Consider the following 9,221-nt stretch of genomic DNA (forward strand, 5'->3'; position numbering starts at 1 on the left):
CATAGAAACCTATAATTATGTTTCCATTCTCATCCAGCCTTTTATTTTTCCTGGAATTAAGATGATTCTGTTTTTGTGTTTTATTTAGTTTTTCCAGGTACCTGTTATTAATTCCATCCATAAAATCTCCTGTCCATACATTTAAATGGTATGCTCTTGGTATGGTTATTTCCCTTGGCAACCTTTCCTGGTTCTTTTGAGGTCTCCTGTTCCCATCTGGACAGGTTCCTCTGTAGCCTGATGAATAGGACATTCTAGGAGTCTCTTCAACATCATCTTGGCATTTATCTCTTATATTAGAGTCCTTGATGCCTAAATTATACATGTGATGGTAACTGCTGGCTATTATCTCAAATCCACTCTGTCCTTCTTCCATTGTAATAGAATAGTAGCTAATATCTGGCCATCTAACCAAAGACTTTGTTTCCCAATTCACTCTTAAAGTTAAGGGTTACCACATGAGTCAATTTTGCCAAGTGAATGCAAGTGGAAGCAATGCATGCCATTTCCTGGCCTGCTTCACAAAAACCTCTACACTTTTTCCATCTGGTGAGTTGGAACATGAAAATCTCTCCAATCAAACTATGATCATACACAAAAGGATAATGTCTGAAGATAATCATTCTCAAACTTCACTAAGTATTAAAATCACACAGAAGTCTTGTTAAAGCACAGGTTTCTGGGCTTAATCCCCTCAAGTCTCTGATTCATTAGATCTGGTATTGGGACATGAAGGTTTGCATTCCTAAGAAGTTCCCAAGTGGTGCTGATGTTACTAGCCTCGAAATTACATTGTAAGAACCACTATCCTAAGAGTGGCATAAAAACAAGATAAAGGTCATTTCAGTGCTCCTGGAATGACTAAGTGGAGCAGAGTTGCCCTGCTTCCTGGATTACAATACTTATTCCAGGTTATATGAGGAAAAAACCAAGTTTACATCTTCATCAACCACTTAATTATTTGGGGGTTTCCAAATTATAGCAGTCATAATAGTTAATAACATTAAAAACAGCAAACACAAGAGAGCAATTTTGTCTTCTCTTCCTTAAAATTAAGGAGGATAAATTTGGGGTTGGGGGTCTCACAGTCATGGCACAGTCACCGAGCACTGTGGGGATGGGACACAGGCAGAGTCCTGGGCCCTTGGCTGCTACCCATTAAAAGTGTGATTTGTATTTTCTCCTGGGACAATTAGATACTTAAAGGCCATTTTTGCTATGAACCATGGTCCTTGGGCCTACAGATGTCCAATAAATAGTAAAGATGGAATAAAGCTTGACTTTCACTTTGTATCATTTGTTACTATAAATCTTGGGTCAGATCTCTTCTCAGTTTTTCATAGAGATATGTTGATCATTGAGGGAGTGTCTGTCTAGGAGCTGGTCAGACAGAGTTGATTAACCCTGAGTTTACATGACCTCATCCCCCTTCAGACTGAGGATACCAAGATAAGAGGTTTACACGGATATTCAGCTACACGCAGAAGGCTTAAGATCCATTGTCCTAAACCTGTGATCACCTGGATTCCAGGAAAGGCGGAGCTCCACATGACTGAGATCACCAGAGACAATTGTTTTCTGGGAACAAAACTGTACCTCAGTCACAAAGATTCCAAAACTATGACACCAGGACTGAGGTAATGATCAATTGGATCCCAGCCCACCAGCTAATCCTTAAAAGCTGGCCTTCCATTTTGGGTGGTACACCAGTCTGAACCACTGTATGAGAGTATGTCCACTCCAGCCATCTAAACTGAAATGTTGTCCCATCTTCCCTCTAACATTCCAATTACAGTGACCAGAATCATGAACTCGGTTCATGAACTTAATTTTTTCCATGATTCTAATCACAAAACGAATTGGATGAGAACCAAATCAAATTCAATGGTTTGGTTTAATGTTGACTTTATGGGGAAATTTGATTTCATTCTCATCCAATTCAGTTTGCAGCCAGAATCATGGAAAGAGTTTGTGAACTGAGGTACCACTGTTAAGCTTTTTCTGTAAAACAAGTTCTTTTTTTATGCCCTTGTTTTAACCAAATACATCTATCAGTGGTTTTGGGAGAAAAGAATATCGTTTCTAGAGACTTTGTTTATCATATTGGTATATTTGATACTTCGGCTGGGTGTAGAATTCTGAGTTACATTCTAATTTCACTCGAGATTTCAACATTGCCTTCATTAACATCATGATTCTTCATCTTTTATAAGTGACCTGTATTTTTATTTTAAAATCTCTTCTTAGGAACTTTTGTGATCTTTTTATTCCTAGCAGTATAAAATTACAGAGTGATGTATCTGGGCTATTCTTTTCTCATTCATTGTATTGTATTTCACTCCAGTTCAGTTCCAGTATTATTGAGTAATATTCAGTGATTTCCTCCCATCTGTTTTCTTGGTTCTCTCTGGCATCTATCTCAATTTTCTTATCTTCTACATCTATAACAATATTCCCTTTCTATATCTTTTCTCTAATTTTATTGTCATTTTTTACTTTTCTGAGATTTCCTCAACCACATTCCAAAGGAAAACTTGATTTTCTCACCTCATATATTTAACACCTCAGAGTATTTGTTTCATCTTCTAATTTCTTAGTGTTCTGTTCTTGTGTCATAAAAGCAATTTTTTCTGAATTCCTCTTTTTGGGTAGTTTGGTTTCTTTTGAGGTGTTTCATGTTAGGAGCTTTGCTCAAAAACGTAGTGATTTTCTCCTGCATGAAGTGGGGCACATTTTGTCAGTTGATGGCATTCTCCCTAGCTTATGTGGGAGATGTTTCATTGAAGGACATTCTCTAGTCTTTTTTATTAGAAACATCAGTTACTCATAAAAGAATCTTCCAGTCTCCTGTCTGGGAGCAGGGACAGGTATGGTGAGAGGGTATATGAGCCTGGTTGCCAGCCTTCTGGGAATCAAGCAGAGGAAGGGGGCTGGAATCTCATCTGTGACTAGGTACAGCAACTGTGTATGTAAATATACTCGTGTCAGTAAGATGGCTTGTTCTACCCTTAGCAATGCCTCACATTCCTGACCTAGAGACTGTTTGTGAAGTCTCTCCAGAGGCCATATTGTCTTCTTATTTGAGACCATGGAGGGCATCTGGAGGGTCCAGGTGCTTTCAAAGTCAGTCATGGAGTTTAAGTCATGGCATGGATTTAGTTTCCACTGATCCACTAAGTCAGTTTTTACTCATCTGGCCTGCTTTTCAGCTCTCAAAATTTAATTCTTGTTTTTTTGCTCTTGCCATCTCCTATTCTAGTCTCTTTAATATCATGGGTTTATGCTTCTTTAGTTGTTTGTCGTCATTTTAGTGAATTTCAGCAGGGAAAAGAAATAGGAAACATCTGCCCATCTTTTCCTTGAAGCTTCCATCTAAGTAAAAATGAAAACATGGGAATATCTAAAATGCTCAAATTGCATTAGTAGTTGTCTCCATGTGGTGGCATTGCATTTATTCTTGTCCCCATGTTTATTCTTTTTAGGACAATTTAATTGCATTTCTTTTTATTCTAATTCTAGGAATTCATCTTAAGGCAACAACCGATGATGTGTGCATGGAACTTCTACGAGGCAGTTCCTCACTGGGTATTTTTAGTACCAGGGACTGAAAACAACTTCACTGTCTAACGAGATTAGTTCGATTCATGAGGGTACCTTCATGGAATGGCATGCAGCACTGAAACTGAAGTTTTAGGAGCTTAGTAAAATGTAAAAATGTCCACAATACATTGTAAGTTTTTTATTTTTTTTATTTTTTTAATTTTTTTTGAGGCAGGGTCTTGTTATGCAGTTCAGGCTGGCCTTGAGCTCACCTTGTAGCTCAGGCTGGTCTTGAACTCGTGACAATCCCCCTCCCTCCTGAGTGCTGGAATTACAGGCATGCACCACCATGCCTGGCACATTGTAAGTTTTTAAAAGACCATCAAAATGTACATAAAGTATACTCCTTTTCCAAAAATGTGCATGAATTATGTATACATAAAGAATGACAATAATTTATTCATATATTTTAATACTTATCTAGTGACAATACTAAGCACTTACTATTTGCCTAGTGATGCTAGGAGCCCCTTTTGTGGATTATCTCACATTAGTATGAGGTCAATGCTATTATTATTTCCATTTTTTACAGATGGAGATATTGAGGCCCAGAGAAACCACACCAAGGAGGCATAGAGCCATGGTTCACACCCTAGCCTCCTGCCTTAAAGTCTACCTGCCTAGCTATAATTTTTTTTTTTGGTACTGGAAATCGAACTCAGGACCTTGTGCTTGCCAGGCAGGCACTTGTGCTGCTGAACTATATCCCTGGCCTGCTATAATTTCTATATACCAAAATATTAGAAGGCTGGTGGTATTTCAAGTGACCTTTGTTCTCTTTGTGTGTCTGGGGAGTGAAGAAACGGGGTAGGAAGAGTCTGGTCTTTGTTGCAGTGTTTTCTTTGCAGTGAATCAGTGGAATGCTCCTGCTGTCTCCACTTATAAAATTTTGTTGTGGACATCTGGGAGTTAAACAATTTTTCTTTAATATATGCTTAGGGACAGTGCTGTTTTTGTGCTTATCACAGATCATTAGATGATAAGTCGCTGGAGGGTACAAGCATTCTCAGATTTCATTAGAAACCAAACCATATAAGCAGAAATCAGAGCACCAAAAAGACAAAAGAGCCCTACTTCTTCTGAAAAAAATTCTTTCAACTAAAGTTCCAGAATTTAGTTTGTTGTAGTAGCGTTGGCCTTTTCCTCCTCAGCCTCCTTCTTTTGCTTGTGTGTTCTTATCCCATCTGGTACGGCATGGTTTATGAGCTCTCCATCAAGTCACTGGGCTGTTGACTGCTCCCCCATGCAGGAATCTGAGAAACCAGTGCTGCTGTCACTTCCCCTCCCTAAGATTTGCACTTGGAGCCCACAGAGCTGACCCAGCCTCTACGCCAGTCAAGGCCAGGTGCTCCCAGGAATATTTGTGAGATGCTTGTACCTGCCATTCCTGAGCAATCTCTGTGGGTCTCAGATAAATCTGATTAAAAATCCTTCCTGATTTATAGAGTCCGCCCCACCCCCAGCCCAGTTCTCACCCTGTGCTGCTTGATGAGATCATTAAGATGCAGCAGGTATTCGATATTGTTTTGCTGTTAAACTAAATGGGCTTAACGTGTTCAGAGAGAATGCATCCCTATGCCAGAGTATTTATGAAAGAGTAAAGATATTCTGGTTTGGCTCCAGTCCCATTTCTCCAAGCTCCACACATTAAAAACTGTTTTTTATTTCTTTCCTTTTTTTTAAAAAAAGTTCCCTCTGTAATGGTTGCCTCTGATTAATATCCTTGTGCTCTCAGAGACCTAAAAAGTGGTTTAGTTTTCCTAGGACACTTTAACAATAGTGTGATTTACAGAGCAATTCATTGGAGCCAGGGGGCAATGTAATATAACAAAGCATTTTTCACAGGCACTCTCCCTGTAGTTGCCACGAATGCTAAACCACTGATAGGAAAAGCTGAGTTGCAGGCAACACAGGAACCAAGGTAAATTCACTGGGAGCACAAAAGGCCCGGTTTCTAAAGGTCACTGGGAAGAAGCAGACGAATGCTAGGCACACATTAACCTTAGTTAAACCCAAGGTAAGTGAAAAGCAGGTGGGAGTGGGGGGGGGCTGCCCTTCCTGATTCCAGCCCGAGATACTGGTGCTGCCCCTTAGCCTGTCGCACAGCGCCAGTGATCGGCACTATGATTTCACCAGCCCTGGACTCCCGACATCTTCTCAAATCACTGGCTGTTGTATCATCTAGTGCTAAGAAGCAGACTAGACTTAGATCCCTGTGATTCACTGGTGGGTGCTGGTAGCATTGTCCACAGCAAGCAGCCTTTTGCTGTTCTGCAGAAGAGCCACACTTCCCATTTCAGAACCCGTTTACAGATCATGGAGAGATTGAAAAGGAAGTTCTGCTTGTTAGGAACCATTTCCTCTTGGAGCACTCACTTGGAAGACTGCACATAACCAGCCAGGGTGTCCAGAACAAAGCTTCCAAATAGCCTCATGAGTTATTGGGCAGCTCAGCGCAGGACAGGCTTGATCATTGGCCCCCACTAAATGCAGCAGGCGGCCTCCGCGCCTGGAACTAAGAGCCAGCCTTCTTTCCACAGCGGGGCTAAGCAGCTGCCTATGGAGTTTTGCTCTGGATTTGACCGATGATTCATGTGACCAAGTTTTTCCTTGCTGACTCCTCAAATTCCCAGACTATAAAGAGGAGGATTTGAGGCAGACCTCTAAGTCAGTTAGTTGGTGAATAACTCTTGATTAAACAACCACCATGTGTCTAGCATCAGGCTTGCTGCTGTGGTCCCTTACAAATAAAAAGAAGACATATGGTCCCTTCTCCTAAGGAACCTGCAGTGTGGTTGGGGAGGCTATATACGTGCACGTCAAATGATAAAGTGCTGAACTGTGTTGGGTTGAGTCTCAACACAATCAAAGTTGTATTTAGAGTGCTGGAGTTATGTGCAAAGTGTTTATGAATGGAATGAAATGCTGGGTTCCCTGAAGATCAAATTACAGGCACCATAAGTTCACAAAGTTTCCTATACTGTGATAAAGTTAGAACGAACAACTGAAGGAAGGCTCATAGGTTGGACTGTCCTTCCTTCTGGTATTTAGCAGGAACTTTCAGAGCCTGTAGCTGTCCTCCAGGACAGCCCAAAGATCCCTGTCTCTTCTCTCATACCATGTTGGATTGCGTTACCAAAGGAATATGACAGAAATGATGACATGCATTTCTGAGATTAAATGGTACTCTAACTTCGATCTGTCTCTCTGCCTCTCTGTCTCCCTCTCTCTTGTGTCCTGGACAAAGCCAACAGCCATGCACAACTCTTGGGAGAGCAGCTGAATGGAGAACTGAGATTCCTACCAATACCCATGAGAGTGAATCTATGAGCAGACCCTGTGGTCCCTCAAGCCTTCAGATGTCTATAGCCCTGGCCAACAGCATGATTACAGCATCATGAGAGACCTTGAGCCAGAACCACCCAGTTAGGCCGATCCTGGATTCTTGACCCACAGGAACTAAGTGGAAAAATACATGTTTATTGTTTTAGGCCGCTGTCAGGGAGCACTGTCTGTTTTGAGCCACCCCTGCTTCAGCTCAGGCTGCACTTTGTCCTCTTCAGGCTCAGTAAATGAGGGCATCTTGGTCCAGCGCTTTTCTACCTGGGATCGGCTTCACACCTGCTCTTTCAAAGCCAAGGTCATCAAAACCCCTCTCAGTGATGGAATCAGCTTGTGCTGCCACTCTGGGATTTCAGTAGTGAGAGATTTCCCTTGGCGGGGAGGGAGGGGTGCGGGTGTCCTCTGAGCAGTGAAGCCTGCTGTTTGGGCGTGACCTGTCTGTTGTCCTCCATGTGGTTTGTGAAAACCACCAGCTTGAAAAAAATCTGCAAAGGAATGGTGTCCCCACCCTTTCCGCAGCAGAGGACTTGGAGCAGGAGCTGCTGCTCCACTGCCCCTGTGGCAGCATCTGCAGCAGAGAGAATAGTCTTCATTAGCAGTCATGAAGCTGCCCACAGACATTCTGGTGAAATCCTGCCATTAGCAAAGCCCTTGATGAACACACAGTCTTCTTGTGGCCAGAGCTAAGAGTCATTAGTGTTCTCAGAGTGATTGGACTTTGTCAGGGCTTGTTGTCCTTTGCACAAGCAGCAAAGAAACAGGTTGGGAAAACCCAGTGGACCATAAGGGAGTGAGAAAAGTAATCATCTGTGTCAGAAACACTCTCCTTCATAACTCCAAACACAGTTATCTCCTCCTACTGTCATTCTCTGCTTTAATGAGAAGCAACGCCATCATTCAGTTTTCTAAAGCCAAGGGAGGGAATTGTTTTGGAACCCCACGAATCTCTCTTCCCGTATCCAGTCATCATACCTGGTAGGGAACTCCCCGCCACCCCATTTCCCCAGCTCTTATATGCTTCATTCCCACTCCAGTTGCTTTAGTTTGGGCCTTTGTCATATCTTGTCTGGAATATCACAGCTGCCTTCTATCTGATGATCAGAATTTTCTTTCCAAGGCAAAGATCTAGTCATGAAATACTTCTGTTAAAAAGCATCATTGTTACGGTTTGTGTATGGATGTCCCCCGAAATCCTCATGCAGTCATGGGGTGGGCTTCTAGATTTGTGATTGATCCATAGTCCAATGCTGGGATTATGGGTGTGAGTGCTACACCCACCCTGGGGTGGATAGTTTGCCTATGTAAGGGAGAGAGAGAGGCTACTTGCTGCGACTGCCCCGCTTTTGCTCTTACTTCCTTTTGCTATCTTCTGCCGCCATGAACTGAAACTGAGTATGGACTGAAGCCTCCACAAACTGTGAGCTAAATAAACCTTTCCTTCCTTAATTTTGGGCATTGGGTATTTTGTCTCAGCAATGAGAGAAAAGTAACTAAGACAATCATCCAAGGGTAAAATGTAAGCTCTTGAACGTGCTGGTGAAATTCTGGTTCTATCACTGAAAAATTAAAATAGGATTTACCTATCCATAGTGTAAAGACCTTGACTTCCATTCTGGTTCTATTGCTTGTTAAGTTATCTAAGCCCCAGTTATCTCTTTTATAAAATGAGATAATGCTTGCTCTTCAAAGCCTGACAGAGAGTAAGCAGGACTTTGGGTACAGATAGTTGTTCAGTGAGTTTACTTATTATATAGATCATGAATCTCCCTTATATGTGATAGTGGAGTTAGAGAGAGTTACATGTTGTTTTACTGTCGTACTGGAGAAAGAACCCAGGCCTCATGCATGCTCGGCATATACTCTACCACTGAGCTCCAGCCCAGCTCCACTGTGTTTCTTAATTGCCATATTATTGTTGTTGTGGTTGTTTGTTGTTTTGCAGTACAGTGGTTCAAACCCCAGGGTGTTCCACCACTGAGCTACATCACTAACCCTTTTTATTTTTTTCTTTGGGAGACAGAGTCTTGCTAAGTTGATCAGCCTGGCCTCAAACTTGTGATCTTCCTGCCTCAGCCTTGTAGGTGTTTTTGAACAGTATGTTATGTACTCTAATCTCCATCTTTTCATGGATATTCAAGCATGGTAGTTATTCTTGTCCTTGAGTGATTCCCTTTCATATTATAATATTTTCTGTTTGCTCTTAGTGAGGTGTTTTTGTTTGCTACATCTTATATATTTCTTTCTTGTAGGTTTACCAAAATCTTTTTGACAAATGAGCT

The sequence above is a fragment of the Chinchilla lanigera genome, unplaced genomic scaffold (genome assembly GCF_000276665.1).
Source record: "Chinchilla lanigera isolate Chin_1 unplaced genomic scaffold, ChiLan1.0 scaffold00062, whole genome shotgun sequence".
NCBI classification, from domain to species: domain Eukaryota; kingdom Metazoa; phylum Chordata; class Mammalia; order Rodentia; family Chinchillidae; genus Chinchilla; species Chinchilla lanigera.